This window comes from Camelus dromedarius, chromosome 5 (assembly GCF_036321535.1).
Source record: "Camelus dromedarius isolate mCamDro1 chromosome 5, mCamDro1.pat, whole genome shotgun sequence".
Classification (NCBI taxonomy): Eukaryota; Metazoa; Chordata; class Mammalia; order Artiodactyla; family Camelidae; genus Camelus; species Camelus dromedarius.
In genome coordinates, this window is record NC_087440.1 from 15,135,827 (window position 1) to 15,148,040 (window position 12,214).

Consider the following 12,214-nt stretch of genomic DNA (forward strand, 5'->3'; position numbering starts at 1 on the left):
GTTTCTCTTGGTCCTGAGCCATCCGTTGGCCACCTGGTGGCCTTTTCTTAGCCTTAAGCAAAACACTGTGTCACTCTCTACCTTAGAAACCACCCACTGTTCCCCTCGTTTCTAGGGTAAAACCCCAATCCTTTAATATGGCGCCAAAGGCCTTCCGGGCTGGTTCCATACAACTTTTTTAGTCTGATATTCCACTATTGTTTATTCCACTAGACTTCACTGTCCAATATAGTAGCAACTAGCCACAAGTGGCTATGGAGCATTTGAAATGTGGCTAATTTAGGAATTGAAATTTTAATCTTAACTTTAAAATAAGAAACTTTATACATAACTCAATTACTGCAAAACTTTTTAAGTATGTTTGGAACAATTTGGATATGTGAATGTACTTTTTCAACTGTAAATTTTATGAAATCAATTACTGAGATAGACTATAAGTGTAAAATACACAGCAAATCTTGTATACTTAGTATGAGAAAAAGAATGCAAAATATTTAAAATATTTAAAACTTTTTAATATTGATCACATAGGAAATGATACTATATGGTTATACTGGGTTAAATAAAAGAAACTATTAAAATTAATTTTTTTGTTTTCTTTTGCTTTAATGTGGCTACTATAAAATTACACATGTGGATTGTGTTATATTTATACTGGGCAGTGATGGCCTAGACAATCATGCCCCAGACCTAGAAACCACTCTTGATTCTTCCCTTTCCCTGTTTGATTCATTAGCAACATATGTTAGTTCTAATCACAAAATGTATTTGCAATCCATCCACTTTATCTCTACTGCTACTACCCATGTTACTCCATTCCTTAAAACCCTTCAATGGCTTCAAGAGCTCTTGAACTTACCAAGGCTGCAGATTTCATTTTCTACCATTCCAACGTGGCTCTCTAGATTTTAGCCACATTGCCTTTCTTGCTAAACACAACAAACTCTTTTTCACTTTAGGATTTTATCTATTATTCCTTTTGGTATCGAATATTGCCTTCAACTTGCTCCTATTCAGGTCTTGGCTCAGAGAATACCTTCTGAGAAAAGCCATATCTGAACAATCTCCAAAATTTTACCTGTCTTCCTCCCCACACCATTGAGAACTGCTTCATCCAGATACCCTTTTAATCTCCTCATGGAAGATATGGGATATTACTTTTTTATAAAACTTGTTTATAGCCTGTTCCCTCCACCAGAAACACGAGCAGGAACCTTGTTGGTCTTGTTCCTGCTTCATCTATTCCAGTGTGTTGAACAATGCGAGTTACAGTTGTTCTTGAAACAACTTCAATGAAAGATACTGAATCGCCTACTAGATACATCTGCTTGCTTGGCTCATAAGCACTTAAAATTCTAGTCAGAACAGAACCATCTTCCTTTCCTAACATGTATTCCTCTGTCTAATCTCAGTGAAGACATCCTCTCAACTGCTCACGCAACAAACTTGGGAGTCATCTTTGACATCTCCCTCTCAGTCATTCCCTTATCCAGTCAACCAAATCACCAAGCTCTCAACATCTTTGGTCACATTCTTCACTCCTATGCCACTGTCTCAGCCCAAGTCATTATCCTCTCACAGACTGCTGTTTTCTCCAAACTGTTTTCCTAGCCTCTGACTGCTGCATAATAGTGATCTGTCTAAAACACAAATCCAATTCTATGATGTTTCTACTTGGTCTTTCAGTGGCTTCCTCAGCTCTCAAAAGCTAATTTCTGGACATGGCACTCAATGCCTTTATGACTAGACCTCTTTAGATACATCTCGTGGTACTCCTGAAACAGAATCACCTTCTTCATCCAACAATCTCTAGAATCTGCCTCCTAAACTTTGTATTTATTGCTTCCTCTGTCTCAAAGGTCCTTCCCCAACTCCCTTATTTAAGCTAATTGCTTCTCCAGTCCCATTCCATGCCTCCCTCACAGGTAAGTAAGGGATTCCTCCTGTATGAAATATCACAGCATTCAGCAGTTTACCCTCATTATACTACTGATGATGCCTACTTACTTGTCTGCGTTCTACAATATAAGATCAAGGATTCTATAGCAACCATCAGCTGAACGTTTACTCAAACTCACCATTAAAGAAAACTATGTGACTATCCAAAGAAGCACTGAAAATATTAAAAGAGAAGAAAATATGGTCCCTATGCTATTCACTTTGCTTCTACTTTAGGCACAACGCTTAAGTGAGTTACACAAACACTTGACAAATCTTTACTACCACAACATCACACAAATGGAGAAAGATTGCATTACCTGAGGCCACACAAAATCAGTAGGCAATATGAATTTCATATGGTTTGTAAACTCTAGATTAAAATCTTGGTGCTCACATATTCCCAATCCCCAGATATGGGATACCAGAAAATTGTAAGGTTAGAAGGTTGGGGAATTCATTTCTAGGCTCACCCGTTAAAAACACTGATATCAGCGTGGTGGGTTTCATAGCAATCATCACTAGTAAATTCATAAGGCTCTTACTTTGCAAATCACGATTTCCAAATAAACTTTTGCTACTTTCTTGCTAAAATACAACACAACAAAAATTTTGACGTTCCAGCCACGTAAAAACAAGATTTCTACCTCTTGAGGTGACAGTAATCCAAGGGAATTCAGCGAGTAGTTATTAGGGTCTAACACACCATCAGAATGTTAAAAGGGTGGGAGGATTGGTGGGGGTTGGTTTAAAGGAATATGAACATTTTCGTCATGAACTTGACTGCTAGGCTTATGCGAAGTGGAAAAAGAACATCTTTAGTTCCTCCCCCTGTACCTCAACAGCGACTCCTGTCCCAGGCTAGTTGACTCTGGGGCCACTTCAAGTTAACCCTAGCCTCCTGGCTGCCCTTCGGTCTCCCAGGACTCTGCTAGATGTCTCAGCTTAATCTTGAAGGAGTGTGGACTCCGCGTCTCTCAGCGCTCTCGTCCGAGAGATAAGGTTAGCACGCGCACTTGAGTCTCCCAACTCCTAGCCCCCGCAGAAAGAGGCGGGAAGGCTGGGCGGCCAGCCCGGGGCTCCGCCGCGCACATGGCCGGCCGCAACTCCCACCCCCGTGCCGCGCAGGCGCCGGGCGAGCCGGGACTTGCGGTCGCCGACAGCGGATCATTCCGCCGCTTTCTTTGTGTGGCTGAAGCTCTAGAAATGGCTTATTTCCTTCCCCTTCTTTAAAAAGAAAAATCAGACCCTTTCGCCCTCTTCCTCCCGCCGGAATGGGATCGGGGCCTGGGTGGGAGAGGGGTCCGCTGACGAGGACAGGGGCGGAAAGGCTCAGGCGAGAGGCTGACGAGGGCCGGGTCCGGGAGGGATGCTGGGAGCTTTGACTCACTCGCACACCATGTGTCCCTCCGCGCGCAGCACGGGGGACTTTTCGGTGGGGATTTTGGGCGCCGACCAGACGCGGCATTTTCGGAAAATAGCGCCCTGTGCAGCTGAAGCGCTTTGTGTGTAGCGGGGCCGCGTCAGCCCGGCCGGGTACGAGGCGCCTTGGGTCCCCGAACCACCTCCTGCTGCTCCCCCGTCGCCGCTCCCGAAGCTTTTCCAGGTCAGTGCGGGTCTGTGTAGGGCCCTGTTACCACCGGATGTGGAAGTTGATCTCTTCGCTGGTAAAAAATAATTCCACTTCCCCCGGAACCCAGATCATCCCCGCGATTTCCTGTTTATTGCATTAAGGCGCCGGGTTTCCGGGGCTCCTGGCCCCGCTTATTCCGCGGGGGTCGGCGGGGTCGGCCTGGGCCCCCGCTCCGCCCGCGCCGCCGCGGCGCTTTGTCCGCTGGCTCCCCGCTTCTGGGAGGGGCGGGCAGACATGGTGGCGGCCGCCGCCCCCTCCTCGGCCCCGGCGCGCCGCGGCCTCCCCGCCATTCCCCGCCAGGCCGGCCCTGAGCGGCGGCCCCGGGGCAGGATGGGGTCGGCTGGGGTTGCGGGGGCTCTGCGGGCGCCGGGAGGCGGGCTGTGGGCGGGGGAGGGAGGCAGGCAGGCAGGCGCGGCGCGGCACGGCCTTGGCGCCCGCCGCCTCGGGAGCCGCGGCTCTCTTTGTCTGGGCGGGCTGACTGCCTCGCCGGGCTCGCCGAGCGGGGAAGGGGCGGTGGGGGCGGCCGGCCTCGGGCGCGCTGTGCTGCTAGGCCCGCGGGGCTGGGAGGCGCTCGGGCCGGGGCGGGAGCGGCCGGACGGTACAGGGTTAACGGGAGCGCACGGCCGGTCCCGCGCGGGGCCGCCGCGGCCACTGCCTCGGCCTCGAGGACTCGAGCCCCTGAGGGGACGAAGCCTGCCGCTCTGGATGCTGGGGACTTCTGCTCTTGGGATTTGGCTGCCGGAATCTGCGGGTGCACGGCCTCGGGGACGAAGTTGAGAATTTTGCCAGGTCATTTCTGCCTGGGCACAGTTAATCAGTGTGTATTTAGTGTGTTTCGTTGAAGCTCTCCTACGCTGTTGAGCCAGCGTGCCTAGCCTCAGGGGTGCATCGTGAAAACTGAAACCAAAGGAATGATAGAGGCCTGCTTTGTGTGTGTTTTCCCACTTGAAGCCTGTTTTCAGTACACAGACTCTTGCTTTAAACCTGATTGGACTGTGGCGAGCAGACATCTGTTCAAAGGAGGGGCAGAGACCACAGTACTTCTGAAGGGGGCCTGGTAATGTGGAAATATTTTAAGTGCTCTCTGTGGACACTGATTTACTGTCTTGATTCAGGCAAGTTATTTTCTGAAGTAGTTTTTATCTGGAAAAATAAATGGTTTGACATATTCAGTAAGTGATTCTTGTACAGTAATTTGCCATCCCAGAATTAAAGATGCACCATAATTTATTATGCAGAAGTTAGTGGTCAGAAATTCTTTTTGCAGATAGTTTATCTCACACATAGACCTACCTAGTTTGGTTTAAGTTTCTTCTTAGTGACTTGTAACCATCGACCTTGACACGTGCACTTTCAGGCTCAGACTCTGAATTTAAGGAAACTAACGACGATTTTATCTTTATTCTTAACTTTTCCCTCTTTTGAAGTATTTATTTTTCCAAAAATGATTTTAAAAATCCATTGCATGTTAACATCAGTGACATTTTAGGAAACAGTGACGTTTTGCAGTTCTGCAAGTCTTTTAAATGTCTGGTTTAGCAGAAGATAGCTGGATTCTTAAATCTACTTCTGCATTCAAGCTGTTGTGGTATCACACCATGTAACCACTGGAAAACACTGTATACTCATGCTTTTTAAAACCTGAAAAATGTGTCATTTCTGTTCTCTCACCATTCAAATCAAATTAGGATATTGTTGTACAAGCCATTTTAAAATATGGATGAGACTGATTCCTATACTTTTTTCTTGGGCTCTAAATTTTTTTCAGCTTGGCGTTTAGATGCATAAACAATACCATGAGTAAAGATTGCATAATCGCGTATGATCTTGGAGACTCAAGAACATTTGAAAAAATTTCAAGTGATTAAACTTAATTTTTAATTCTACAATTTATTTTTAATGATGCACACAAGTAAAACATGAATTCTGTACTTGATGTTCTTGTGAAAACTTGTGTGTAAACGTAACTTTGGAGATAGGAAACTTTCAAAGCACTACAGGAGTGCTAGACTTAAACGAGTCCTGCGGTGAAACCTTCGGTGAAACGATACTTTTGTTATATGCATACGTACTTTTAGAGTTAACTCTAACTTAAGAGTTTGTGTTTTCTATCTCTTTGAATCAGTTTGGGTTTTCTAGGTTGAGGGACAGTTATATAGTAAATGTGTAAAAATTTAAGGCCATACTTACTTTGGTTTACTGGTTTTGAAATGAAGCTAAATTAATTTCTAGTTGTTTCTGTGAACTCTAGTCTGATTCTGTTAGTCTAGTTCTCGCCTGTTCTATCAACAGGAAGCATCTGGTCATTCTTCATGCAATTGTTAGAAAACGCCAGGTATATTTTTGATGTTTGCTATTCAGATGAAAATAAATGTCAGATTGGATCTTAATTTGTTTCCCTTAACTCCCAGCTCTAAGCTATATTTATGATGGGCCTCATTGTCCATAGAATAGACTTTTTTCCCCTCTTTGGCCCTTGAGTATCTCAGAAGTTAGAAATAGTAAGAGGTAAAGCAAACAAGTGAAAAGGAATTCAGACAGAAGTCATTACAAGAAATTTTGAATCATGAATTCATTTTTGAGGGTGCAGTGCCCCTTTGCAAGTAGCCTGAATGTGCATGGGCTCCATCTCCTCCTTTCTACAAACACTAAAAAACAGAAACAAAGCCTTAAGAGTTCAAGGCAACTTAGTTTTCTAATGAGTATTATTTCTTTGGCCCCAGAGCTTCCCAACTAGTAATCATATATTTCTATAGCACTAATGTATCTACTCTGGGACAACCTTAATTAGTATTATACGGAACTTTCCTGAGGATCTGTGCTCCATCGTGCTCTCTAAATGGTCAGTGTATTAATATTAGGGTCTGTGTGTTACCTCACAATGTTGACAACAGTGCTCTGCACAGAGAAGGTGCTTTGGTGCAGTCAGTTGTCAGTTCAGTCGGTGGGCTAGTGCACCTTTATTTGGGCTGAATATGTCCGTGGTGTAGTGTAGAGGCTTAAGCATCAAGTGATTTCTCCAGTGAAGGTAAATCCATATGCAGGGCCATTGATCCCTTTAGAAATAGAAATCTAAAACTCTTGAGCCCTAGTCTCTTACCTTTTAATGGGAATGATCATAAAGTTTGACAGGGCCCAAGATGCTAATGCACAAGTAGAGAATGTGGAAAAGACTTGATCCTTTTAACTAATTGTACGTTTAATATGAATCGACATTTAAAAAATTACGATTTTTTAAAAAGTGAGTATTTTGAAGCTGGTAGGACAGCATGCAGAAAGGGCAAGGTGTTAGTCCCACGTTACTTTGTACTGCTTGTATTACACCTCTGGTATTAAGTCAGCTTTTTAGGTGGCATACTGTCATATTGTAAGTGGTACTTTGCATCAGTTCGCAAACTTTATGTCAGAATCACCTGGATAGCTAATTTAAAAAATCCATGGAAGCCCAAGCTTCAGTGGAATAGGAGCTGAGCCTCTCTTTTTCTCACATTCCTTAGGTGATAGACACTCAAGTTTAAAAACCGCTGAACTATAGAGCATATCCAGAGAACCTGGATCATGGGGGAAATGGAAAGGAGGAAGGGTTGAAAAAATGTGATGTTTGGCCCAAAAAAGAGAAGTTCATCTAAGAAATAATCATGGTCTTTAAATATTTGGAGGTTTGTCACACAGAAGTCAGGTTTGATCTGACCAGAAAGAACTAGGAGCAAGTAGTAGAAGTTAGAAGGAGGCAGATTTCAGTATGCTTCCAAGAAAAATTTCCTCAAAGCAGTAAAAGTATATTGGGTTGCTTCAGGTGGTAGGCTGTCCCCTTACTGACAGTGTTAAAATTAGGGATTCTAGGGTGGAAGAAATGATCTACTTAATGAGGATTTGGGCTAGGTTTCCTCAAGTTTCCTACAAACAGACTATGAAATAGTCTAGGTTTGCAGGTACAGAAGTGGAAGAGCAAAAGCAAATTGAGTGAAACAAGCAGGTTAGCATAACTGGATCATTGTTTTCATTTTCTTGGATAAAGAGAAATGAGTATTAGGTCAGAGAGCTGTTTGATGAGGATTTTAAACCCAGCTATAACTTGGTAGATTCAAAGCCTTAAAAATGGGCATACCTTCTGATGTGGCAGTTCCTATTTCAGTGAATTTATCCTGGTACTCAGCAAATGAGTAGCTGTGAACATACCAATCGCAGCATTGTTGATACTAAAAGCTGTGTGGTAACACATTTGACCCCCCTATATTAATTGTATGAAGTAGGACACCAATCCCAGAAGAGAAAACTAAGGCATATAGAAATTAGGGTGTTTGTCCAAAGTAGCAGAGTTAATAAATTGGTAGAGCCAGGACTTGTATCCAAGCAGCTTGACTCCAGAGCAGGTAACTCTTGATCATTTCGCTGTAAAATTGTGAACAACGTAAATGTTTCATTGTGATTGTTAGGATACATCCCTACAGTGGGGTACTGCATAACTGTTAAAATGATGGTTAGAAGAATGTAAAGATGTGGAACTATATCTTGGTATATGTTAGGTGAGAAAAATAAACTTAAAAACATGATTCCATTTTGGTTAAAAAACAAATGTATTGACATCTGGAAGGATGTGTACCAAATTGTTAAGTGGTTATTTCTGAGTGTAATTTTATAGTAGATTATTATTATTTTTTTACTTATCCAAATTTTACTTCTACTATGAAAGTGTATTATTGTGTATTGGTTGTAATTAAAAAGATATTAAGGTGTTATATTTCTTTTTTTAATTGAAGTATAGTTGATTTACAATGTGTTACTTTCTGGTGTACAGCATGGTGATTCATTTATACATATGTATGCCTTTTAAGGTGTATTTCAGTAAAAAAGATACCAGCATAAGCTGAGAAGTTTGGATATTATAATATACAGTTTATGCAATTGGCTTATGAATTAGACATAAATGATAAGTAAGTGCATGAAGTGTTCTATATTTAAGTTTAATTCTTTACCATTGTAAAACTCATATTAATTGAATAGGGAAAGAGATCACTGACTCCTACCACCCTACCATAATCAGTTGTATATTTTATGTTTTCTTCACCTTATGTGTAATATTTTAAATGTTGTATTCATCCCAGCTTAGTCCCTAGCTGGGTGACTTTAAGCAACTTGCTTAATCTCTGTGCCTCAGTTTCCTCCTTTGTAAAATGCAGATAATTATAATATCCATCTCATGGTGTTGGGAGAATAAAATGGATTACTATATTCAAAGTGATCACAGCAGTGCCTGACACATGGTTAATACTTCAGTAAATGTTAGCAATTATTATAGGATCATAGCCTACTAAAACTCCTGGGGTCTAATAGGTTTTGGAATTAAACATTTTTTGGATATAGCTAAGGTAATGTTACATAACTTTTCAGCAGTCTAATGCAATATACCTTTTCAAATATGTTACTATTTCATCAGAATGTATGAATGTTTATGGGGTAAACGGGGTAAAATAAGACTATAAATAGCGTCATGTCACTTCAGGTAAAGTTTTAACTGCCAAATGAGTTATTTTGGGTTTCAGAGCTTTTTTGGATTTTAGAATTGCAATTAAGGAACCTGTAGAATATTTACTCAATTTTTAGTCCTATTTTAATTTTAAAGCATATACATCTTTACATTATTTGATAGTTTTACAACCTGTGGTAATGAAAAAATTTAAAAGAAGATAACAGAAAAAGTTCACTTCTATTCTATTTGTTTGAAAAATGTGCTAAACCCACAGATACTGTGATTCTGTTACATAGTGGAGAATCTTTTCCCGAAGAAGCTTGAGAGTTCTCTAACACAGTTAGCTTTTTTCTCTCATTACACTTGGCAGATGAGGTGTTTTTACATGATGGTTTACTACAGCAGTGATTTGTTAAAGGAGGTAAGTGGAAACCACCATGGTACCTCTCTCTTTGATATACAGTCCCACTCTCTGGATGTGGAAACTGAGGTGGATATTTACCCTAGGTCAATATATTAATTATAGAACTGGACATTGGAATTAGATCAGCTTCCTTTCACGATAAAGTTATTGGATGTGAAGCCCCTTCTGACTCATCTACCTTTGTGTCCATAGGCTTACCATGTATCCAAATGCAGAAAAAAATTTTTAAAGTGTTTTACTTAGTCTGTTCAAGCTACTGTAACAAAATACCAGAGACTGGGTAGTCCGTAAACAACAGAAATTTATTTCTCGAGGTCTAGAGTCTAGAAGGTGCAAGATCAAGGTGCCAGCATCATTGGGCTATGATGAGGACCATCTTCCGGGTTGTAGACTTCTCTGTTTTATCCTCACATGGTGAAAGGGGCAAAGGGAGCTCTCTGAGGTTCCTTTTTATGAGGACATTAATCTCATTCATGATCTGCCTTCAAGACTTAATCACCTCCCAAAGGCCCCACTTCCTGATAACCTTCACTTTATGCATTAGGAGTTCAACATACAAATTGGGGGTAGGGGAGACACAAACATTGAAACCAAAGTGAACAGTTTGATAGATAAGTGAATGATCTAAAAAATTTCTCTTACATCCTAACTGGCTTTGTAAACTCTGATCTTTGACGATGTGATTACTCTACCTATGTCCTTTGATCTATTCTGTCCATAGGAGCCCTCAGTTTCTCTCCCTTAGCTTATTTCTGTATGTATTGTGTATAGCCTGAACTTCATCACGTCACATCGGTCACTTTAATATTTCACTGGACTTCTATTGTCAAATCTTCCTACCCATCTGTTTCCTCTGTTTTTTCTCATGGGTCACAATGTATTTGAGGAGGAAGGTGGGTAATTGTGAAGATGTCTTGGCTACTATAAATTTATGCTGGATAATTCCAAGGGGCCCTTGCTATTTGACAATCATTTTATAAATCTTATGTTTTGCTGTTGTCTCATGTATCTTCTCTCTCTCAAAAGATGCCATTGACTTCTACTTAACTGAAAAGAAAATAGAATACAAGCTTGCACAAAAGTCACCATGACAAATTTCTATTCTTTCACCTTATTTTGTAAACTGAATGGAAGAGGAATCTTGCTTTTCTAGGAATCTTGCTGCCATACTTTTCTTCTCTGATTACTCTGATCATTGTCTTCAGTGGTTTTTCCTCCCTACCTTCAAGTATGTACAGACTTCTGTATTTTGGGAGGGGAAAAAAAACTTTGGTTCACCATTGCTATTGTTCTCTCCAGCTGCTGCCCTCATTTCTCTTCTTTATTTCAAAAAATTTAAGACCTTAGTTAAAATTGCTGCCCTCAGCTCTTTTACTGCTTCTTCCCTAACTTGCTGCAATTTTGTAATGACATTACATGTGTATGTGACACATCCTTTTTCCCAATGGTATTAGCTTCATCCTGATTTTATTCATTCAGTATATGTGTATTACTATTGACTTCCATCTAGGCTTCTTAGCATTCCTTCTTTCCTTGCCCTTCATGTTAGTGTGCCATCCTGCTTTTCCCTTTCTGGCTATTACTTTTGTTTTGTTTTTGTTGTTATTTCATGATCCTCTTACCACTGTCCTCATTCCTTTCAATACTTGGCCCTCTGCTCATCCCTCTGTCTTTTCTTGGATATTTTATGTGTTGATAACTCCTAAATGTGTGGTCTCCAGGTTTGTATCTCCAATGATTTACTGAATATTTCCATTGGGAGGCTCAAGGACTTCCTATCACTTTTTGATTTATTACCCAACTTCCAGCCTACTCTGATTTTCTTTATCATCATCATGCTTAAATGTTAAAGTTGTCTGTGGTACATGTTTTCCCTTTATTTCTTAAATCCGTCAGTCAGTACAGTTCTTGAGATTACTCTTTACCGGATCTCAGTTTTTCTTGGGATTCTGTGTTGCCTATTATTTGCCCTTTCTAACTTTAGAGTCTTCTTTCTCCAATCCATCCTGCTTATGGCTGCCAGAATAATTTTCATAAAACTTTTTTTGAACTCATTGCTGCTAAACCCTAAGCAGTGTGAGGAGAGAACATGTACTGTTGACCTTTGCACTCTCCATTGTGCCAAGCAAAGTGAATTGAACTTGTGCTGAATAAATGTTTGAATGGATCACCGTTTGCTCAAAACAGTGAATGGCTCCCAACTGTCTGCAGAATAAAGTCCAAACTCTGCTTTCTGGCTTTTAAACTTTTTCGTATTACATTGTGCTTCTGCAACTTAATATTTTACTCTTCAACATTGCCAAGCCAGTGCTTTCTCTATAATACACTATGCTGAGGCATCACTCCATGTGTTCTTTCTTTTCCTTTTTCTTGCCTGTAAAAGCCTGTTCAGATATGTTTGCTCTGTGCCAGGCACTGTTCTAATCTCTGGTGTTACAGTAGTGAACAAAACAGAAGACAAAGTCTCTGTTTTCTTGGAGCTGACTTTCAGGATGGTGGGGAGAGGGCACAGTAAACAAATGTCAGGTGGTAATGAGTGCACTGAAAAGGAGTAAAACTATAAGAGGGTAGAGTGGTGGGAAATGGTTCCCATAGGTGATCAGAGAAAGTTTTTCTCTTTGAGTGTCCTGAAATGAGGGAGTAAACCATGCAGTTATCCAAGTAAAGACCTTTCTAATCAGAGGAAACAACACATCCAAGAACCTAAGGTGGGAACATGTTTGATTTGTTTGAATAGTTACTAAGAAAA

At 41.1% G+C, this 12,214-nt stretch overlaps 1 protein-coding gene across 6 annotated transcripts in view; it reads left to right on the forward strand.

Moving 5' to 3' along the window:
- Window positions 1-2,790: 2,790 nt before the first annotated feature.
- GABPB1 (GA binding protein transcription factor subunit beta 1) overlaps window positions 2,791-12,214 on the forward strand; it is a 60,979-nt gene continuing 51,555 nt past the window's right edge. For 5 of the 6 annotated variants that reach the window (XM_064485610.1, XM_010995820.3, XM_031453078.2 and 2 more), the window contains exon 1: window positions 3,405-3,544. The gene's annotated coding sequence lies outside the window, so the exon portion shown is untranslated. Of the gene's footprint in view, window positions 2,941-3,404; window positions 3,545-12,214 lie in introns of those variants that run through there. The other variant, XM_031453077.2, reaches the window with a different exon arrangement.